Here is a 25663-nt window from a genome sequence, read left to right as displayed (position 1 = left end):
AACTCAATTAAAAGTTATAAATTTGGTAATTTTCTGATAGCTTCCAAAAATTCAAGCACACCTATCAAAAATTTGATTTTTACAAGACGTGATGTTCTAAACTAAAAACTTCAAAGATATATTATGTTTGTGTAAATAAATATACATATATTCAAAGAATATCAATCTGTCGATTTTTTACAGGTCAAGTAATTTTTATCAAATATTTCATAGGTGTGAACGTTGCATCTTAATAAACATCATAATACCCATAAAAAACTGATTTGTATATTTTGTTAATGTAGACATAGCGTATACGTAACATTTCTATGTATTGTATATATTTAAAACGTATACGTACAGTGAGTTAATTTAAGTATATTCAACACTTAAAAGGAAATTAATGTTTTAGCATATTTTTCATGTACATTATTTTACTTTCTCTACTTTTATATCAAGAAGATATTGTACTTTTATATCAAAACTATGATATTGCACATTTCGTTATGTTTCCTACCTTTTTATTAACAACTCCATCTAAATCTAAAAATATACAAAAGAAAATAATGATTTAGTTAGTAAAAGTAATTATAAGAATCATTATTTATAATGAAAATAAATAATGTACGAGATATATAGGACACATGTGTGAATTTTCTGTTAAAAAATTCTAAAAATATTACAAGTTATAATAAGTATAAAGCTGATAATTTTATTGTCTTTAAGTTATTAATTTGAAAAATAAATAAACAGGAGCAAGTGTAATAGTGTCTATGGACATTGTGATACACCAAATCATCACGAAATTAGGCTTTTTTCATATTCGGACCCTTTGTAACACATGACTTTTATGTCACTAATTTCGTGGACATTGAGACACTAAATCAATTTAGGAAACTTTCATAGGATATGCAATATACATCAGAGTTAGAAGCAAATTTATCCGGCGACAAAGTGCTGCCTTCTTTAATTCTAAACAATTATTCTAATACATTTCAGTTTTAAAGGATTCACGATTTAAATAAATATATTTATTAAAGCCCGGATAACATCGGGTATATAAGCTAGTATAAAATATAATTCTCTATGTACGTTAAACACAATGGCGCCTTCTAACCTTTCATGTTTTTATATATTTGCTGCTGTTGTTTTTATACCCACCATCAAAAAAGATGGGGGGTATATTGTTTTTGTCATTCCGTTTATAACACATCGAAATATTGAACACAGACCCACAAAAGTGTATATATTCTGGGTCCTTATTTAATTCTAAGACAATCTAGCCATGTCCGTCAGTCTGTCCGTCTGTCTGTTGAAAGCACGATAGAGTCCAAACGAGAATAGCTAAGGAGCTGAAATTTTGTATAAATATTTTTTATTAATGCAGTTTGTTTGTTATTGAAAATGGATCATATCGATCCATGTTTTTGCATAAACCCCATACAAGTGGCCCCCGAAAAAACAGTGTAAACAGTCATAGATTGTTTAAAAACATAAGTATGTCAATGAAATTCTACATAAACCAGTTTTATATAAGCCAAAATCTTCATACAAAATTTTACGAGAATCGGTTCATAATTGACCCTACCTCCCATATAAGGTTCCTCTCAGAAAACGACTTTACGGCCATAACTTGCTTCAAAATTATAGCAATGCAACTAAATTCAACATATACAAGTTTTAGGGGAACCTAAATACCTCTGCTACATTTTTTGGAAATCGGCCCATAATTGACCCTACCCCCCATGTAAGCTCCCCTTCAGAAAATGACTTTAGCTCTTATAACTTGCTTCAAAATGATAGTTAAGCAACGAAATTCAACGTAAAGCAATAAAAGTTTTTGGGGAACTAAAATATCTTCCCTATATTTTATGGAGATCGGCTCATATTGACCCTTGAACTTTGAACTTTGTTCAAAATCCCAGTAAATTCCAATGAACGTCAACATAAATAAGTTTTAGAGGAACTAAAATATCTCTGCCAAATTATATGAAGATCGGTTCATAATTTACCTACCCCCGATATAAGTTCCAATCATAACATAACGCTCATAACTTGCTGCAAAATTATAGTAAAGCAACGAAATTCGACGTAAACAAGTTTACGGAGAACTAAAACCTCTCTGCCAAATTTTATGGAGTTCGGCCCATAATTAACCTTACCCCCATATGAGATTCCTCTCAGAAAATTACTTTAAAGTTCATAATTTGCTTTAAAATTTCAGTATATCAACGAAATTGACATTACCATGTTTTATGGAAACCACAAAATTCAGCAACGAAATTCGACATAAACAACTTCTTCAAAATTATAGTAAAGCAATAAAATTCGACATAAACAAGTTTTATAGGAACATTGTTTTAACTGTTTTTTGAGGATCGGTCCATGATTGACTTTATCATCCAAACGGCCTTTCTCATAGAATGACATTAACGGCCATAACTGGCTTAAAAATACCAGTATATCGATAAAATTGGTCATGAACTAGTTTCATAGGATCTAAAATATTTCTGTCAAATATTATGAGCATTGGGCCATATTGTATCAAATCCTTCATATAAGGCTTAGAAAGCATTGGTAATTGACATAACAAGTTTTACTGAAACCAAAATCTTTATAAAATCTTCGGAGGATTGGTCCAAAACTGATCATAAGCATTAAATATGATAAATAAATACTACCATCACCCTGACTATATTACTATTTATCTAGTAAAAACTTTCATTACCATGTAAGGGGTTAAAATGCTAAAATTTACTTACGCAATAGCATTTAAAGTCATTATTTTAACACGGTGATGTCATTGCAGGCAAGTACTTACCACAAACGGTTACAAGTAATTAGAAAAAGTGGTCATTTTAAATCGCATGGAAAAACATATACAGCATCTATATCTTCACTGTCTAGATGACTAATGAATTAGAAAGTATTTATATAACACATTATTAGTAAGACCTTATTATACTACTTCTATGTAAACCAGACGATATGTAGTAGTCATTGAAAAGTATGTTGTTAGGTAAGTAATTACAATTGAAAGCCATTACCTAGTTTTTGTTGATAAATCAGTTCAGAAAAAAATCCAAATTTAAACATTAATTGTAGTAGCAAAAACATCTCTTTATACAGTATAGGTAGGTCCATTTGCCGAAATTTACTTGAAATTTTAGACACATGATTTTATGGTGGATATATAAGATTCGGCACAGCCGAATATAGCACTCTTACTTATTCGTTTTGTTATTATTTTTGAAGACTCTTCTATCCATCCTTTTGAATGTCATGAATGACAGAGAGTCAAATAACTACACTTTGTTTATTAGTCATGAAATTTCGTACGTCTGTTCTCACTGCCACATTTTAAGCAAAGTCATCTTAACACGCACGTAAATGTTTTCTCATCCGTAAAATCCTTAGAACACTTTTCACTTTATTTTCGTAAGAAATTCATAATCATGAATGAAAACTAAGTATGTATGTGTTACCAGTACGTCAGCACTTGTTTGGTTGTTTTATCCTATTTCTATATAATTTTCTTTTCACAAATTTACAATAATATTTGTTTTTAGAATAAAGCCCGACAGAAAAAAGACATTTATGAATTGTGAGTTGTTGCAAAAAAAAGGGGTCAATAGAGAGTATAAAATACATTTAAGGTTTTGCTTTATTAAATGTGGCAACAATTTTCATTTGGTCCCAGTGCAAATAGTGCTATAAACTTTATCATTTGATTTAGGACTTTATTTACTTTAAACGACTCCTAAATTTATATATATGTGTTTTGGCATGACAGAGAGAGAGAGATAATTTTATGGTAGCCCAAGATTAAAAGTCAACATAAGTAATTTGAAACAACTACAAAATTTTAAGGTTTTACCAAAACTATATGTATATAAGTATGTCTGTATATAGAGAATTATGTTTATTATTTATAACAGTTGTTGTTGTTGTTGGTCACAATGAAAGTGTTGTGTAACATTTTATTGCCTACATTGTCCATTCCTATGGTCGGTATTGTTGGTTAGTTTCAATGGCTCTTGTTATGAATTTTTAAGTGTTCTAGTAAATGTGCTTCGGGTAATCAATTTAATGATGATTAAGTGATATTAATTAACTTGTATTCCTGCAAAAGCGACAAAGGACATCAAGAGAGTTGTCATAAAAATTAAATGTCTTAAATAAATTTATGAAAATACGTACATACAACAAAATGCTAATAAATTTTGTATGACTTATTTTTCGGGGAAACAGGGGAACAGGAAATTAAAATAATTTACCCTTTTTTTAATATCTTCTAATAATTAAAAATTTTAATTTTTCTTTTAGGCAAATTTGCATATTTTTGAAATTGTTGTATACATATGTGACCCTTTTCCATTTTATTATGGCTATTAAAAGTACAAAACTGCCCCTAGCATTGTTAATTGTTGTTTTAAATTAAAGTTATTAAAAAGTTTTTTTATTGTTATTTTAGGGTGTGTTTTGAAATGTTTTTTTATGCAATACATAATAAAATTTAATATAAAGATCATAGTTTATTCGGGTTTTATATTTATTAATTTTCACCAATAATAATAAAATCTTGTTTTAATTTAAATACATTAATAAATAAAATTTTTACACACATTAGCTACATACAAAATAAATGTTGTCTAGTAAATTTTGCCCAGTACTTTGAAATCCATTTTGTCAGATATTTAAAATATATGGGTACTATTATAGGGGTTTCCATAATCAATAGATCAAAAGTAGATTAAAGCAGGAATGTATTGAGTACTCTTAACCCGGATAGAGTTGCTCTCAACATTGGTAAATCTTGCATTTTGTATTCATTCAAAAAGTGTCTGTGATAGACAGGGTTGATGGGTATTAAAATCTGGGATACTTAGAACACCAGCTTTGCTAGTGTTTCTTGATATATGGATTATATGTAGCCTTATGTCACTATTCTCTTGGACAGTACGACACATTTTTGAGTGTCTTATATCAGTGGACACTATGATATTTTCTATACCCACCATCAAAGAAGATGAGGGGTATATTGATTTTTGTCTTTCCGTGTATAACATATCGAAATATTGCTCATAGACCCCATATATTCTAGGCCCTCGTAAGATTTTAAAACGATCTAGCTATGCCCTACTGTACGTTAGTCTCTTGTTGGCAGAATAGCGTCCACAAAATATAGAATGATGAAATTTTCCCTAAATATTCTTTATTGCTTAGAACATATTGGTATTGAAAATGGACAATATCGGTCTACTATTTCACATAGCCCCCAAACAAATGATCCCCAAGAATATTGTGTAAAAAGTTTCAAAGAGTCATAAATTGGTTGATTATATAACAATCACAAATCAGTTTTTTTTCAGAAATTAAATTCTGAATTATGGCAGACATTGGACCATAGTTGACCCTACCTTCATATAAGGTTCCCTTCAAAAAAAGATTATGCTAATTTCTGGCTTAAATATAGCTGTACAGCAAATAATTTATCACGAACAAGTTTTATTGGAACCGAAATCTTTGTTACAAATTTTAAGAGAATCAGTTTATAATTTACCTGAATAAATGAGCCTAACACTTATTACTGGATTATAAATGACTGTATTACTCTGAAATTCGACATAAACGAGTTTTATTAGAACCAAAATGTCTCTGAAAAATTTGATGATGATCGGTTCATAATTGACCTTCCCCTTTATACATGATCCCTTGCAAAAATGTCTTTAACGCTCATTACTGGCTTAAAAATAACTGTATGGCGATGACTTAAAATAAGTTCAATAGAAACATAAATATTTTTACCAAATTGGATGAAGATCGATTCATCGCAGATGTAGTGTTGAATAGTCAGATGTAGTGTTAAATAGTATTAGATCCAGCCTGTTGCCGTGAGAAATCTTAAGATGTCATTAAATTTAGATCCAAGATTGGCCAAGAAAACAGTTTATCTTAACGGCTAAAGCAAGGCATTAACAGAGAAGATGAAAGACAGTTTCTTCCTTTGCACGCAAACAATCAAGAGATTCCGTTTTGACCGCACGACTCCACTCGTCAGATATAGTGTTGAATAGTATTAGATCCATTTTGTAGCCGTGAAAAATCTCAAGATGTCATTAAGCTTAGACCCATGGTTGGATATGAAGTAGCTGCCAAGAAAACGGTTTATCTTAACGGCTATTCACAGAGAAGATGGAAGACCGTTTCTTCCTTTTCCCTGTCTTTGCAAATGCAACAGTACTCATTAAAGGGGTCAAAGAGACTCCGTTTTGACCGCAACACTTCACTCATCAGATGTAGAGTTGAATAGTATTAGATCCAGCCTGGAGCCGTGAGAAATCATTAAAGGGAACCCCATTGGACTTGCATGTCTGCCTAGCATCCAGTGTACTATTATTACTGCTATCAACCTTGATATATCCCGCCCTTTTCGAGTTGTAATGTGGCATTGGAGATATCAACAGCAGATCCCGTTCTGGCAAACTTATCTGTCGGTTCATTTCCATAATAGCCCCTAGCCCCTGCGTAGGGACCCAAACAAGTGTAGTTTTAGACAGATCCTTCTTGCCTTGTCTGACCAATAGGGACATAGTAGTATAGGAGTTTAGGGAAAGAAGTGACTGTCGACAAAAATTGCTATGTTACCACGAATATTGAGATCAAATAGTACCCTACAGGCTGACATTATCGCAAATATTTCAGTCTGAAAAACACTGCAGTTGTTGGGAAAAAGGTGAGATATACTTACCCCAGCTTCCTCATATAAAACACTAGAAACAACACCGCAGTTTGTCTGGTCTGGTCTCTATTTATAGATGTAAAATATAATGTATTTGATATAATTATCTAGTAAAACCGCAGTCTAATTACAGAAACCACTAGGATAAATAATGTTTTTTTTTTTTTTTTGGAAACTTAGTAAATAGTCTAAAACGATAATAATATTTATTATTTTTTCGACTTTCTTAATGTCCTCCCATAATCGCCATTTGTTAATATGTATTTAAATAGTGTTGAATGTTGGATTTAATGTATCACATCTGTTAATTAGCCCATTGCTTTTAGCATTTTGACATCCATCAAAAGAATCATCTAGAAACAATATTCTTATGGCAAAAATGTCATACATTACCAGCAGTTTTTATCGTATCACTGGAATCTTTATGATGTATATATATTAGTATGGTGCAGTTTTTAGCAATACAAATTAAATAGGAAATTTGAATTTGGCTTTTAAACCTTTTTAAAAATTGCCTGACGTTATTTGATCAAGTTAATATCGGCTCTGCAATTTCAAAATCCGATCCGATCTAGTCTACAATTTTTTTAATTTTGAAAGAAAATCTCCCTAATATGGAGGCGTATGGTGGTATGTGTAATGGATTCTTTTTTTTTTTTTTTTTCTTTATATAAGTCTTTAACACATACACAGATTTATGTGTCTGTAACCTGTCATTCAGACAGACATACATACTTACATACAACTGTTGATGAACTTTTCAAAGTGCGTGTTTTACGTGCCATTTATGTCAAAACATTAAATATAAGAAATTGTGGATTTGCAAACTCACCCATTAAATCGTGGTTAAAGTGACGTTAGCAAAACCTTGATAATAATACTATATGTACATAGAATTTATTTCTCTAAAGCAGTCATAAAAATGTAAAAATATGTTAATGTTTTTTTTTTTTTTTTTTTTTGTTTCCTTCTTCTACAAGTTAGATCTACGTTTAAAATGTTATGTTTGTAGATTCATCTTAAGATGAAATGAGATATTTATTGTCTTTATGTCATATGAATGTAAAAAATTTTCTAAGAATATAAAATGTAAAATATAGTTCTTATTTTATTTTTATTAAATGAATGCAAGATGCATTATGTGGGAGTTTCTCTTATTTTATGGCATTTGAAAGAATTCTATAAATTTAGATGGCATAAAAATTATCTAGAGCCGACACAAATTGCATTTTTAAAGATAATGACGTATAAAATATTATTAAATATAATAGTTATTATCATTTACATATTATTTTTGTTTAGCTAATTGTACACTATTCAAAGAAAAACAATTTTTTAATTCAAATAATAAATATTCTTAAAAATATAATAACCACTTGATAAAACTTTAAACTAAATGTTCAGTCAAGTGTGTACTAAATTGTGTTTTTTATGAAAGATATACTCTTGGAAACGGAAGATATTTTCAAATAATTCTATCCACAATTAAGACAAACAAAAATATAAAAATATATTACCTCTAAACCAATAAAAAAATATATTTACTCTCAATGAAATTATTGAACAATATGTATACAAAAAGCTAAAAAAAAGTGGAAAACGGAAAACCCAACATTATTGACACAGCAATTGTTGTGAGAAGACATCAAGTCACCAACTGATTTCATTTGCCAAAAATTACAAAATCCCTGCCATATTTAACAATTGTAAATTTTGACATGTCAATGTATTTACCAAATAAATGTCTACATAAAATGAACCGAAAAAGGCCAAAAATAAAATGCCATTGAACAGTCAAATTTGTATTGTAAACAAATTTTTATTGAATTTTATTGAACGTAAACAAGAAAATGTTCATTTGTGTATATGAGTATAATGAAAATAAATGGTATATAACATTCATAATCAATATTTAACCCAACAACGGCACCGAATTGTTGGTGTTACACCTTACAGTAAACTGGTGGAGTTAGAGTCGATTTTGCAAAATCAAATCAAATCTGAACTCTATTAAAACTGCTCAAATTATTTTATGCAGCCTCAATACATACAAATATATATTTTATATTTGCGCAATTATCCTTGCAATAAGATATAAAATACAGAAATCGCTTAAATACACAGTTTAACACGAAATAATATAACCATATACGGACACCACTACATGATAAAAGACAAAAAAATCCCCGTGTCTCCCAGTTTTAGGCCCCGAGGTAATTTTTCCAACGAAAGTGATCATATCATAGGCTCTTGCAAACCGTTCGGAATTTTACTGTTTGTAGCTTCTGTTAAAAATGATTTTGAACATATAAAATCATAAAAGCTACATCTTCTCCAAATCGCAAAAACTTTTTAAAAATTCCTTTTTTTGCGTGTTAAAAAAGTATTTCAAGTGCTTTTCTAAAATAGGCGTATACTTGATATTTGCAAAATCAATAAATCATTAACACGTATACGTACAGGTGTCGTTAATGAAAGCAGTGCAATTCCACAATGTAAAATTTTCCACTTGATATGAAAATTGTAGGTTATGTTGATAGAAGGATGTATACTACATAAAATCCGAAGAAATACACCTAGGCCAATATCGGGCCTCTTGTGCGCTCCTCCATATCGCACAGCACAGATGTGCCTTGTTGATCCTATCCTCTATATGTTGTCTACATTTTTATACCCACCATCAGAAAAGATGGAGGGTATATTGTTTTTGTCATTCCGTTTGTAACACATCGAAATATCCATAAAAGTATATATATTCTGGATCCTTATTAAATTCCAAGACGATCTAGCCATGTCCGTCCGTCTGTCCGTATGTCTGTTGAAAACACGATAGACTCCAAATAAAAGTACCTAGCGGGCTGAAATGTAGCATAGATGTTTTATATTGATGCAGTTTGTTTGGTATTGAAAATGGGCAATATCGGTCCACGATTTCTCCTAGCCCCCATATAAGGTTCCCTTCAGAAAATTACTTTATTGGCCCTATCCCCCATATAAGGTCCCCTTCAGAAAATGACTTTAACGCTCATAACTGCCTTAAAGAAGCATCTATATCGATGAAATTCGACATGAACATATTTTATAGGAAACTAAATATCATTGTAAGATTTTATAAGGATCTGTCCATAATTGACCCCATTCCCCTTATAAGGCCTCCTTCAGAAAATGACTTTAACCCTCATAACTATCTAAAAGAAGCATATATATAAATGAAATTCGACATGAACATATTTTATAGGAACCTTAATATGTTTGTTTAATTTTGTAAAGATCGATTTATAATTGACCCTAAAATTTCTCTACCAAATTTTAGGACGATCCTATCGATATATGTATGACGGTAAAATTCTACATAGATGTAATAAATAAAATAAATTTCATAGTTTATTTATAAGGAAGCATTCCTTTTAGGCAATGATTTGATGGTGGGTATACAAGATTCGGAACAGCCGAATATAACAGTCTTATTTGTAATACCATACACCACTATAGCTGAGAGGGTATTATGCGTTTGTGCTGATGTTTTTAGCACCCAAACATATTGGTTCTACATCCACCTTAAAGTATACCAATCGGCTCAGAATCACTTCCCGAGTCGGTTAAGCTATGCCCGTCTGTCCGTCCATCTGTCTGTGTGTCCATGTAAACCTTGTGCGCACTCTGCATGTCGCAAATTTTGAAATATGTAATATGATAAAATTTAGAAGGTGCGCTTCTTTTGGTCCAAGGACGAACGCTGTTGAAAGTTATTGAAATTGGTGCATTATTTCAACTAGCCTCCATTCAATAATTGGATCAATTTTTGCCCTAGCCCCCATACAACCGGACCTACCGATTTGGGCCTTTTAGCTCATAACTACGACAAATATACTACTATCTTTCCGAAAATTGGCTCAACTAAGTTTGATATAATTATAAATAACACTGTCAATTTCATGGTTGGTCCTCATTTGACAGTAAACCCCATACAAAGTCCTCTTCAGAAAATGAGCTGAATGACCAAAATTAACTTATAAATACTAGTACCACGATGAAATTTGACAAAAATAAGTAATATATAAACATAAATCCCGACATTAAATTTTATAAGGATCGGACCAATACAACCGGACTATCCACTATCTATCCAAAAATCAGTATAATTAAGTTTGATATAATTATAAAGAACACTGTCGATTTTCGTAATGATCGGGCCTCATCTGACTCTAGCCCCTATACAAAGTCCCATTCTGAAAATGATTTGAATAACCACAACTCACTTATAAACCCTAGTATCATGATGAAATTTGGCACAAATAAGTTTATAAGGATCGGCTCAATTTCTTCCGATTTGGGCCTTTCAGCCTTTTAAGTCTAATATACTACTATCTATCCAAAAGTTAGCACAATGTGCTGATGTTTGTAGCACTCAAAAATATTTGTCCTTAAGTATACCAGTTGGTTCAGAATCACTTTCTGCTTCGATTAAGCTATGTCCGTCTTTGGGACCGCGTAAACCTTGTGTGCACGCTACAGCTTGCAATTTTGAATAAAATTTGTTGAAATAGGTCATATACTATTCTTTGGATCCAATGACGAAGGCTGTTGAAAATAATTGAAATCGGTCTTTTATATAGTCAGCATACAACCGTACATGAACAGACATTATTTGGAACCTATAGAAGATTCAACATAAATGCCGTATTACTGGAATGAATCACATTTAATATTCGCAATTGGTGTAGGGTATCATATGGTCGGCCACGTTCAACTATAATTTCTTACTTTTTTTAATTAATGTGAAGTTTTTTTGATTTTATGTATCACAATTTTTTTTTCTTTATGACAAAAGCTAGAATTTCAATTTAAAAGTAAGATTTTAAAATGTTGGCTGGTTAATTTGATAAATGAAGCGTTATTGAATTCCGAAAGGTATTATAAAGAGGGAAATCTCCAATTTTTGCAAATATGTCTGTCGGCTTTACTACAAAATTGGAAAAAATCGGAGTATATAAATACATATTATTATTTAAATGCAATTTCATTCTTTAACTCATATTTATTTAAATATTTATTTAAAAAATAGTAGAATAATAAAAAAAAAAAAAACATTCGAAGTCGTTTTTCCAAAATCCCAAACTGTCTGCTTATATTTGAATTATTGTTCAATTGAAAAGTGTTTTCTAAATATGTATATATCTTCTTATGCAATTTAGAATTCTAATTCAAATTTATCACTTTTACAAACAAATATTTCTTAGCAATTTGCAATAAAATAGATTTATACCGTATGCTCTTGGGAATAATTTTATTTTTTTAAAATTTTGAGTGATATAAAACCTAACATTAAAGTTGGTATTTTCAACGTAAGTATAACGAGTAAAACTGTGTGCTACAAAAGAGTTAAAGGTATTTTTTACTTTGAATACAAATCTTACATACATTTATATATGTAAGTATATGTTTGTGTGAATAAATCAATGGATGAGTTCCAAATAGTAACAGCACTCGTATATGTAAATATTTTAACACACATTTTAAGGACTGAAAGTGTATGGTTTTTTAAATGTAGGATGCTAAATTGTCTATGTATTTACATATATTTATGCTATAATGCTATAGGTACCTAGTTATTCGGAGTAAACATGCCTACACCATTAACAGGTTCTTTGTAGGCTACAACCACATCTCAGCCCGAGTTCATATAAATTAGTGACTCTGCAGTTGATTTCTTTTGGTGATTAAATGATGAATGGACTTACAAAGAGTTCCATGATGTCAAATTATCTTAAATATATATTTATTCAATTCAACTAAGTAATAACATATTTGCGCATAGTGACTCCTTGTAAAACTACTGGGTAAATAAGGTGTATGTTTGTATCACATAGACCATAAAATGGATTTTTTAAAATAACACCAACATGAAATACACCAAGTTTATGCTAATAACCATAAACAACAATATGAAGGTTTTATGCAGTTTTAACATTTGTATACATGTACGTGTATTTTAATATACACACACAGTTTATATAAGAAGTACTAGCTATACCTAGTGTGCTTTGTTACCCTAAAAGTAAAAAAAAAAACACTTACACACGGGAGATGCCACTCAAATTATTGCAAGTTCGCCAATTTTTCCGAACGCTAATAACGATTTAATGTAAGCTACGAAAAATTTAAATAATATTGTATTGTATTTAATTCATATGGGAGGGGTCAATCACCCCATTGAAAGTCCGCCCATTTTTCTCCAAATGTTCACATGAATGTCAAAATTCTTCATGTAAAATTTGAAGATTCTAGCTTCTACAGTATTTCAGATATACAAATTTTTCTATATAATTCTTATGGGGTTTCCAAGCCTCCCCTTCAGATGAATATGAAAGTCCTTTTTGCAAAATTTTAGGAATCTAGTTCTATTAGTTTCTTAGATGAAATATTTTGTTGTATTTAATTCATATGGGAGGTGCCGCTACCCCCATTGGTAGTCCGCCTATTTATTACCCAAAATATTTACATGGATGCTAAAGTTCTTCGTGCACAATTTGAAGCTTTTAACTCTAATATTTTCCAAGATAAACGAATTTGTGTGTTTAATTAATATAGGAGGTGCCACGCCCCCTGCTGCTAGTCCGGCCACTTTTTATCCTAACTAATCATATTGAGACTTATGTGGCTCCGACTAAATTTGAGGGCTCTAACTGTTACATTTTCCGAGATATACTGTTTTAATATTTTCTTAATATGGAAGGTACCACGCCCACTATAGTTATTCCGCCCATTTTGTCCAAAAATATTCTTATGGATGTCAAAGTTGTCCGTGCAAAATTTTAGGACTTTAATTGTACCAGTTTTCAAGATATATGACTTTTAATAGTTATTTAATAAGTAGGCGTGGCATCTCGCCTACTTAAAATTTTAAAATAAAAAGTAGCCTATAGTTCCTTCTAGATACTGTACTGTTAAAATTTCAAAAAAATTGGTCCAGCTGTTTAGCCGTCTATAGACTTCAAACAAACCCACAAACAAATAAACACACATTCATTTTTATATACATACTAGCTATACCCAGTGTGCTTTGCTACCCTAAAAGCAATGTAAATTAAAAAACACTCTACCAAATGTTCATATTGATTTCAAAGTTTTCGTGCAACTTGTAATACTGATTTTGTATGTGGGCGTGGCACCTCGCCCACTTGACATTTTGAAATAAAAGGTAGCCTATAGTTCCTTCCTGATATACAGAAAGACACTGTGAAAATGTCAAGAAAATCGGTCCAGCCGTTTAGCAGTCTATAGACTTCAAACATACTCACAAACAAAGAAATAAACACACATTAATTTTTATATATATAGATATATAGATGTAAATAAATACCCAGCAAAAACTTGCACTGAAAAAGAAGGGGTAAAATGTTAAAATTTATTTACACAATAGCATTTGAAGTCATTATTTTAATACGGAGATGACATCGTTTACAAATAGGGAATTAGGTAAGTACTTTCTACTATCGCCTGCAAATAGGGAGTTAAGTAAATAGTTTTATTTCTGAGAAAAAAAAAAATACATTTAAGTGTCATAAAATCATTGCCGAATGATATGGATATTTACGAACCAATGCTTTTGTTTTTATCGAAAAAAAAATCTAATTTATTTGATCTATGTTGAATTTTCTGTAGTGGACCTTATTATACTAATCTTTATCAACTTTTGTACATAAATTATGTTTCGTAAAGAAGTTGTTTATTTCGAATTTCATCGTCTTAGTCGTATTTTTAAGTAACTAATGAGAGTTAAACTAATTCTCTGAAGTGGTCCTTAAATGGGGGGTAGGATCAGTTATCGATCCATATTCATCAAAGTCGGTAGGAAGATTTCAGTTCCCCTAAAACTTGTTTATGTCGAATTTCATAGATCTGCCGGTATTGCCAGCAATGGGCGTTAAAGTAATTTTTTGGGGACCTTATATGGGGGTTAGGGTAGAGTATGGATCGATCATCGAAAAATTTTTTAAAGAGATTTTGTCTCGCATAAAACTTATGTGTGTCGATTTTCAGCGCTATATTCGTTATTTTAAGCCAGTGACGAGCGTTATAGTCATTTTCTGGAGGGGACCTTATATGGGGAGTCGATTATGAACCGATCCTCATAAAATTTGATATTAAGATTTTGGCTTATATGGAACTTATTTATGTCAAATTTTATTACTGTACTCGCATTTTTAAAACAGTTATGCCAGTTAAAGCTGTTTTTCGGGGGTCTACTTGTATGGGTGCTATCCGAAAATGTGGACCAATATAGCCTATTCTTAATACCAAACAAACCTTATATGTAAGGAATATTTGTTGAAATTTTCAACGCTTTACCTCTTACCGTTCGGCTTTCAACAGACAGACAGACGGACAGACATGGCTAGATCGTCTTAGAATTTAATAAGGACCCAAAATATATTTACTTTTGTGGGTTTATGACCAATATTTCGATGTGTTACAAACGGAATGACAAAATCAATATACTCTCCATCTTTTTTGATTGTGGGTTTTTGCTGATTACTTAGTAGTTTACGTCATATATTTAACACACTTCTAAGTTTGCCTATCGTTTAATATTTTCAAAATATTTTAAGAAACTCAAATTTTAAGTTATTTAAGTTTTAAAGCAAATGAACAATATTTTAAAATACTTTAAAACTTGGTTTCGTTTAAGAAAATAAAATTTCTGCGAACAAAAATATACAAGGGCATATAAGAAAAATCCTAAATACACAGTTATAATAATGTACATATGGGCATGTGAAACCGTATTATAACCCTGCAGTTTGTAGTGCCTATCAATAACCAATAATTTTATATATTATTTACTATCTGCTTACAGAATTGGTGCTTCTACTCCTTGATAACAAAAGGACCATTGATCATGAATGGGAAATTGGATTACATAGGAATAAGTGAATGACAATGGACTTCATCTCTAAATTATTGAAATTACAAAGGTTCAAAATGTTTAGACATTTAAAAATTTAAATACCACCTTAGAGAGTTACCTCGCTTCAATATAAAACTTCAGATGTGTGCGTAAGTGTAAATCAGTATGCATGTGCCAGTAAAGTAAAATGAAAACTTTTAGAAAGTTGTAACTATGGAATGTTATGGCAACGACTTGAATATTTGCTTGAGTGCATTTTTTAGGGATGAATAGTTGTATCAACTATACATTTGAATAAGTATGAGGAGCATTTACATCTATATATAAAAAATAAATGTGTGTTTATTTGTTTGTGGGTTTGTTTGTTTGTTTGAAGTCTATAGACGGGTAAACGGCTGCACCGATTTTCTTGAAATTTTAACAGTACCTTCCTGTATATCTAGAAGGTTACTTTTTATTTTAAAATTTTAAGTAGGCGAGGTGCCACGCCACGGGGGAAAAACGGACTTTCATCAGGGGGTGGCTTGGAACCCCCTATTAATTATATAGAAAAATTTGTATATCTGAGAAAAGAAGCCAGAATCTTAAAATTTTACATGAAGAATTTTGTCATTCATGTGAACATTTAGAGAAAAATGAGCGGACTTTCAATGGGGTGGTTGTCCTCTCCCATATGAATTAAATACAATACAATATTATTTAAATTTTTCATAGCTTACATTAAAATCCTTATTAGCGAAAAATTGGAGAACTTGCAATACTTTGAGTGGCATCTTCCATGTGTATGTGGGTTTTTTGCTTTTAGGGTAGCAAAGCACACTGGGAATAGCTAGTTATAAATAAAAGCCACATGTACTATTTAGGGAATTGAAAAACTCTAATGGATCTAGGAATTTGTGCTCAACATTGCAAAATTTCAACTAAAGATGTACATATTAAGAATAGGAAATTAAGGCCAAAACTATAGAGATTTAAAAAAAATATTGGTAATTCGAGTCGGTAATAGTGAGGAATTCATTTTGTTTTAATCATTTGACGAAATGTTAAATTTAATTACTATAGTGTTTAATAACTTTGAGAAGGACTTAGATTAATTTATTCCACAAAATTTTCTTTAATTTTCTTGGCCTATGTAAACCTAGTTCATAGAATAAACCAATAATATATATTAAAGAAAACATTCAAATTTAATTTATTAGAGTTTGGGAAAAAAGTTCATCTAACTGTCAACACAACTACACCACCTACATACATACATAAAAAGTCAATAATTTTATTGAATATCCCGAAGAAAATTTACAAGTTCAAGATATGTATACATATATGAGTTTAAGTTCACAAATACAAAGTTTGCTAAAATAGCCAAAGGGGATAATTTCAATGAAATTTTAGTATGTGAAGTTTATGGTCAACAAAATTAGGTGTTGACATACAAGTTTCAGAGTATTACCTTTTAAGGGCACTATACATATTGAAATCTAAAGAAGTTTCTTCTTATATTCAAATACCATTTTCCTTAAAAAAAAATCTTTTTCTCCAATTGCCACATAAATTTATTCCTGTTAGTAAACTTGCAAGAGATACAAAAGTATATATACATACATACATGTATGTAGGTACATATATCTTCTATATATATAAAGAGTAGCGTTACTGACTGACTGATTCATCATCGCACAGCCCAAACGCCTGAACCTAGAATCATAAAATTTTGACAGTAGATGTGTTTTGGTTATGTATATCCACTAAGGAAGGATTTTTGGAAATTTGTACATTTACGGGTAAAAAGGGGAAAAACGGGTAAAACAGGCTTTCTTAATTATCTTACACACCATTAGTGATACAAGAAAAATTTTAAATGCACCTGTATCTGCGCTTAAAATGAGAAGATGGGTGTCTGGCACTTTTTTGAAATTCGTACTTTTAAGGGGTAAAAATGTGTAACAAAGGTAATTTTGGTACTTTTTTTGGCCCTTTATAACTTTTGAAATAATTAACATAATCAAATTTTTTTGGGAATACATCTCCCAAAATTATGAGACAATTGTTTCGTACTTTTTTAAAATTCAGTCCTTTTAGGGTGTAAAAGGGAGAAAACTGTATTTATGGTACATTTTTTAGCACATTAAGAAAATTTTTTCGGTTTATTGAATTATTCCTATTAAATTACGGACTAACTCTGTAATATTTATTGTAATAAAATTTTTGCTATTTCACTGGGGAAAAAAGTACCAAAAAGGGAAAAAACGGGAAATTTAATTTTATAAGCTGTTGGTATATTATTTTGGAATTCGAGTACTTAGGCCTATATAGGAATAAATTCGAGTAAATTGTTTGGTACTTTTTGAAAGCACTATTTTTCTGGAACAAATGAATGCAGATTTGAATCGTTTGATTTTTATATGTGATATATAGATTTAAATACGGAACATTTTGTAAACTTAATTCTCGAAAAAGTATATTTCTAAGCGAAAAGGGGAAACATTGTACTCTTTTTATTAGTATTTTCCATTTAGGTAAAATTTATTCCACTTTTGGTACTTTTTCTTCCTTCAAATGATACTCTTTGTATGTTCTTTAATATGAACTCAAAACACATGATTATTAAACATACACGGTCCTCATTGAATAAGATTCTTTAAGAGAGAACTTTTTAGTACTTTTTATCTCATAAATTGTACTTTTTAATTTTCTAAAATATTCAACCTAGGAACATTAATTTTAACATACATGGTCTTCACTGAATAATATTCTGTAAGTGGGAACTATTTGGTACTTTTCTATTCTTCAAATGGTACCTTTTAGATTCTTTATAATGGTTAACGGGAACACACGTTCTTTATTAAATGAGAATTTATTGAGAGAGATTTTTGTACTTTTTCGTTTTTTCCGTTTCGTTTGATATTTTTACGATATTGAACATAGATATTGAAAATAAAATTTAAAATGTAGGGACCTTAGTTAATGAGAATCTACTGAAAGGGACTTTTGGTACTTTTTCATTCATCAAATTATATTTTTTGAATTGTATATAATATTGAACACAGAAACATAAAATTTTTTATTAAATGATGATCTATTAGAGGTATTTTATGGTATTTTTTTCAAATATTACTTTCGAAATTTTCTATAATGTGGAAGCTAACTGAATGAAACTAAAAATACAAGCTTCTTACTGAATGCAAATTTAATCACGTGATATTGAACGTATAAAACTGAAACATTAAAAAAAATGTTCAATTTTAATTTTCTATAAAAGTAAACAAAATTTTGAATGCATTTAATATAAGTTAGAGTAGCGAAGCACCCAGGGTATGCTAGTTGAAACATATTCTGGATATGTATATGTATTAGTTCAGTTTCTCCCCTTTTTTTCAAGCAAGATAATAGTAAACCTTTATAGAGATAATATTTTGTAGGCTACCAATGAATAAAACATGTTGTTGTTTTTATAGTTTTTTTTCCTACTTTTCCAAACAAATCGTAAACTAAACTTTCAAAACTTTTCCGGCAGCATTAAAATTAATGTAACGTTATTTCGAAATGTTTTTCAACTACCTCTTCTATTTTCTATATACATACATACGTTTGTATGTATAAAAGGTATAGATAGTTTTATTTTAAAGATGTTTTTTTGGAATAAGGCCAAGATTTTTTCTTTTCATTCGGGCAAAATGAGTATTATGACACACTTTAAAGAAATTTCCCTAAAAAAACTATACTTGTTATGTATCTGTAATATGTACTAGAAAAATATTTCTAGAGTTCTTTCATGGTTTTTCAAATGAAAGGCTCTTCTGTCAGTTACCATTTTCTATAACCCCATTAAAGGAATATGAAAAGTTTAAAACAAATATAAAATTTTTATCTTGAAACTAACAAGCGAGTAAAAATGTTAATAAATGAGCAACTATACGTACTGTTATACAGACCATTATGGCCAGTGGCGTATTGTAGAAAACAAGTGAATGAAATGAATGAATATTATGGAATATAATCACTTTTAAAATGTAACAAACTCAAAGGAGGTGGAGTACAAGTAGTATGTGGGAAAATGTATGAATTTTATATCAATTTATGTACATTTACTCGTATCTATACATATAATCATGACCTTTGAGTTTAATGTTGCTCTTTTTTTTTGTTGCTAGTAAAATCCCTAAAGGTTAAAGTAATGTAGTGTAAAATTGTTATTTTTTTTTTGTGCCTTTTTGTTTTGTTTTACAGGTTTGGGCGTCATTATGGTACAGAAACCTGAACACTTGAATCTATCAAAACAAACTAAATATAGCAATAGCAACGTTTTGTACTCCTTTGAGTAAGTTTATATACTCGGAATTTTGGATTATTCCAGTTTTGTAGTAAATTTATCGAAAAAACAAGTAGGAAAGAATAGCCGGGCATGGCCGACCATATAATGCCCTACACCATGAGTATATTTTAAAAATTTTTATTTTTCACAAAGAAAATTTTATGTTGAATTTTACCTTAATTCCAAAGTATTTAAGCAATTTATTGATTAAAAACAAATTTTCTAAATGAGGCTTTATATAGGAGTATAGGTCAAACATGGGCCGATCCTCATTAAATTTGGGAAAAGGATATATTTTTAAATAATAGTTAGTTATGTTGAGTTTCATTGCGATACAAATGGTTACAAGTCAATTTTAACGTTTAAGACATTTTATGAAGGGGGGTTTGTATGAGGAATAGGGTCAAATAAGGGCCGATCATTACGAAAATCTGCAGTGTCATTTATACTTATATAAAACTTATTTGTGCCAATTTTTAGAGAGATAATAGTATATTTGACGTAATTATGGCATAAAAAGCCCAAATCGGGAGGTACGGTTGTATGGGGACTAGGTGAAATAATGGACCGATTTCAAACATTTTCAATAGGCCTTGTCCTTGTGCCCAAAAAAATGCTTGGTTTAAATTTCATCAAATTATCTTGAAAATTGCGGCCTGTACCTTGCGCACAAGGTTTACATGGACAGCCAGCCAGCCGGACAGACGGACGGACGGACATGTCTTAATCGACTCAAACGAGATCGGTCTACTCTGCCAAAATAAACATCATAAATATAATATTTAACTTTTAGTGCAACAATTACACAAATGTACATATGTAATTATGTAAATAAAATACCTATTTAGTTTTTGATTTTATGTACATATTTATACTCTACACAACTATAGTGGGGAGGGTATTATGCGTTTGTGCTGATGTTTGTAACATCCAAAAATATTGGTCTTACACCCACCTTAAAGTATACCAATCGTTTCAGAATCAATTACTGAGTCGATTAAGCTATGGCCGTCTGTCCGTCCGTCCGTGTGTCTATCTGTGAGTCCATGTAAACTTTGTGCGCACTCTACTGGTCGCAATTTTTGAGATAATTTGATGACATTTAGAACGTGCGCTTTCTTTGGTCCAGCGACGAACGCTATTGAAAATGGTTGAAATCAGTCCATTATTTCACTTAGCCCCCATAAAACCGGACTAGGCTTTTTGACCTAATAATTATGTTACATGATCTACTATATCTACAAAAAATGGCATACAAAGTCCCCTTCAGAAAATGACTTGAATGTCCACAATTCACTTATAAACACTAGTATCACAATGATATTTGGCACAAATAAATTTTATATAAACATAAATCCTCACAATAAATTTTATAAGGATCGGCTCAATTTCTGCCCTAGCCCCCAATACATCCTGACCTTCCGATGTGGGCCTTTTATCTTTTAACTATGTCTAATATACTACTATCTATCCAAAAGTCGGCACAATTTGCTGATGTTTGTAATACTCAAAAATATTTGTCCTTAAGTATACCAGTCGGCTCAGAATCACTTTCCACTTTGATTAAGCTATGTCCTTCTTTGTGACCGTGTAAACCTGTGTGCACGCAACAGCTCGTAATTTTGAATATAATTTGTTCAAATGGGTCACATTCTATTCTCTGGATCCAATAACGAAGGCTGTTGAAAATGATTGAAAGCGGGGTTTTATTTCTCCTAGTCAGCATACAACCGTACATGAACAGACATTATTTGGAGCCTATATAAGATTCAACATTCGAAATTGGTGTAGGGTATCATAGGGTCGGCCACGGCCGATTATAATTTCTTGCTTGTTTTCTCTTAAATTTAAAATTTTAAATCTAATAAATGTATGCAAATTGTAATGTAATAATAGTTATTTACATACATTTTTTTCAGTACGTTATAGTATAATCTTCCAATTAACATTTTTATACACGAAACGGTATATTTTTGCACATACATACATTTTCATGAGTAAGAGAAACAAACAAACAAACAATAAAATTATTATAAATGTTGAAAATTAAAATATTTATGTTGCATGAAATTGTTGTATTTATGTGGAATTTATGCGTTGCTGTTTGTTAGAAAATATGGTTATTAAATTAAATAGTATTCAAAAAATTTTAATGTATGTGTATGTGATAAAAGGCACTCCCTAAGGTAAGCGAAAAACTAAATTAAATTTCTATCACGTTTAAAATGTTTCTTAGAGCATACACAAATTACTTGTGTAGAAGTGCTGAAGAGGCTTTGAACACGGGATTGAGTTGGACTCAACCTAGAGGCTTCAATGTTAACTTGACGAAGACGGAAATATGTATTTTCACAAGAAAGACAAAGTTAAGTAAGACAGACAGAGTTAAGTACTTAGGTGTAATCCTTGACCGGAAATTAAGATGGAGGCACCACATAGAGGAAAATATTAACAAGGAACATCGGTGCAGGGCGCTATATAGAAGAACCACAGGTATGAAATGGGGTTTTAGTAATACTATGACACATTTGCTTTATAAAAGTGTAATAATACCAATTCTATGTTAAGCTTCAATAATCTGGTGGACTTCTTTGGAAAAGAAGTGTAGTACCAAACTACTACAGGTAGTTCAGCGTACATGCTGCTTTGGAAATAATGCTAGATATTCCAGCCATTGAAACATATATAAAATATGAGCCGACAGTTTATAGAACAAGTCGTCAATGTATACTGGACACATTGGAAGGCCATAAACAATCATCGACCGTGCCCGATTGCATACCAGAGACAAAATATGTCGGAAATTTTGAAACGTTTAACCCAGATAGAATAGATTATTGGAGCAAATACCAGTAGGATGCTACACCGATGGTTGTAAATTGAGGAACAAAGTGGGCCTGCGGTTCAATATTGAAGACTCAGAAACATAAATATACCACCGTTTACCTAATCACAACACTAGCTTTCAGGCAGAAGTCCGAGCAATAACGGAATGCGTATAGAACCACAAAGATCATATGGGGTGACCCTAACGAGATCAGGACGAGAAGCCTCCTCAAAATGAACAAGTCTGAGGTTAGTATGATATCCTGAGTGGACACAGGGGATTACGGGCATACTTATACAAAATTGGACGTACGGATTCAGACGAATGTAGAGCATGAAGAGGGGACAGTGAAACTCTGGAGCATTTTCTTTGCCATTGCCAGGCTTTCGCCGCAATTAGATCCAAATATATTGGGAGTTATATTATAACAGATATAACATCCCCCACAAACACTGATCGGAAAATTCTTACGTTCATACGTTCAGGAAACTGAGTTTCTGAACATCGGACGATAATACATACATTCGTTTTATACCCACCATCAAAAAAGATGGGGGTATATTGATTTTGTCATTCCGTGTATAACACATCGAAATATTGTTCATAGACCCCATAAAGTGTACATATTCTGGGACCTCGTAAGATTCTAAGACGATCTAGCTATGTCCGTCCGTCTGTCCGTCTGTCTGTTGTTGACACGATAGCGTCCACAGAAAAAGAGATATTGAGATGAAATTTTCCCAAAATATTTTTTATTGATCAGAAATGTTTGGTATTGAAAATGGTCAACGACTTCACATAGCCCCCATACAAATGTAGCCCCCCCGGAATATTGTATAAAGAGCTTCAAACATTCACAAATTCGTTGTTTATGAAGCAAATACCACAAAATTTCGCATAGGTCAGTTTTTTTTACCTCCGAAATAAAATTCTGGATTATGTCGGACATAGGACAATAATTGGCCCTACCCCCCATATAAGGTTCCCTTCAGAAAATTACTTTAACGCTCATTATTGGCGTAAAAATAGCAAAGAAATTTGACATAAATAAGTATCTTAGGAGCCAAAATCTTCCCATATAAGGTCCCCTCCATAAAATTACTTTAACGCTCATTATTGGCTTAAAAATACGAGTACAGCGATACAATTTTACGGATGTAAGTTTTATACAAAACAAAATCTCTCTACCAAACTTTATGTGGATCGTTCTATAATTGTTCCTACCCCCCACATAAGGTCCCCTTCAGAAAATTACATTAAGGCCCATTACTGACTTCAAAATACGAGTATACGAGTATAGCAATGAAATTCGACTCAAGTAAGTTTGTGGATCGGGCCATAATTGACCCCCCCCCTCCACCAACAAATAAGGTCACCATCAGAAAAATTATTTAGTGCTCATTACTGTATGAGCAAGATGAACCAAGATCGTTCTACAAAATTTTACGACCCTCCCCCATATAAGGCATCTTCAGAAAATGACTTTAAAACTAAGTACTGGCTTAAAAATACTAGTAGATCAATGAAATTCGACATAAACTAGTTTTGTATGAGCTAACACCTCTCTACAAAATGTTGCGGGGGTCGGCCCATAATTGACCCTACCCCCCCTTTAAGGTCCCCATTAGAAAACTACTTTAACGCTCATTACTGGCTTAAAAATGAGAGTACAGCGATGAAATTCGACACTGATAAGTTCTATAGGAACCGAAATCTCTCTACCAATTTTTACGAGGATCAGTCCATAATTACCCCACCGAAAATGACTACAACGCTCATTACTGCTTGGACATTATACATAAATATGATTTGTATAAATAAAAATCGTTCTACGAGATTTAGGGATGATCGGTTCATAATTAATCTTACCCCCCATATGAGGTTCCCTAAAGAAAATTACTTTAACTGGCTGAAAATACGAATTCCCCAATGCTATTTGACATAAACTAATTTTAAGCTAAAATCTCTCTACCATATTTTATGAAGATCGGTCCATAATTAACCCTAACCCTGTGTAAGGTCCCTTTAAGAAAATGACTTTAATGTTCATTACTGGCTTAAAAATATAAGTAGAACTATAAAATTTAAAATAAATATGGAACTGAAATCTTCCTACCGTCAAATCCGAAATCTTCACTGTCAATTGTTGAACCCCCATTAAGAGAACTATTTCAAATATTACTCTGATGTTCACATTAGTAGTGGCAGTGATTTGATGGTGGGTATATAAGATTCGGCATAGCCGAATATAACACTCTTACTAGTTACTAATAAACATTTTCCATGAAAAGGAGCACACAGCAGTCTTGATAGTGGTCTTAGTGTATTTCTTCGGATTTGATGTAGATACATCCTCCTATCAACCCAACCTAACATAACAATATAAGGAGGAACATTTTCTTCTAAACTATTTAGGTCGATTTTCATCATTTTACAATCGAGCGATCTTAAAACGTCCTCGACTTTTATAATAATTTTAAATTACCTACCAATAAAATTCATAAAGAATTTAACCTTCATAACGCTGACAGAATGATTGAAATGAATAAAGATTAACTTTCCAGTTTATTAACCATGAAAATAATTCTACTGGCGTATTTTTTTTTTTTTTTTTATTTCACACAAATAACATTAAAAAAAGTTTTATTATCTAATTGCATCATTTAACATAATGACAATTGACTTTAGTTAATGGCAAAATACTACAATAATAGTATTGTTATTTTTTTATTAATAAAGAAAACAAAAACTGAAAAAAATTAAATTTAAACAAGTCAGCGGCAAATATAGCGATTTTATTAATTAATCCTTTTATACTAATTACACTTTGTTAAGGGTTGGATAATTGAGACTTAAATTTGTGGTATTTAAAATAGATGTATGAACTTAGTA

The 25663-nt window shown here is 31.2% G+C and overlaps 1 protein-coding gene across 2 annotated transcripts in view; it reads right to left on the bottom strand.

Moving 5' to 3' along the window:
* Positions 1–25663, bottom strand: part of LOC119606940 (putative uncharacterized protein DDB_G0277255) — a 141883-nt gene that overhangs the window by 93647 nt on the left and 22573 nt on the right. The window contains exon 2 of one of the 2 annotated variants that reach the window (XM_037960612.1): positions 497–522. The exons of the other annotated variant lie outside the window; for it this stretch is intronic. The gene's annotated coding sequence lies outside the window, so the exon portion shown is untranslated. The remainder of the gene's footprint in view (positions 1–496; positions 523–25663) is intronic. 2 annotated transcript variants of the gene reach the window in all.

The sequence above is a fragment of the Lucilia sericata genome, unplaced genomic scaffold (genome assembly GCF_015586225.1).
Source record: "Lucilia sericata isolate MDLA Ls3-8-SP2 unplaced genomic scaffold, ASM1558622v1 Contig000639F_arrow, whole genome shotgun sequence".
Classification (NCBI taxonomy): Eukaryota; Metazoa; Arthropoda; class Insecta; order Diptera; family Calliphoridae; genus Lucilia; species Lucilia sericata.
This window is presented reverse-complemented; position numbering and strand designations above follow the sequence as displayed.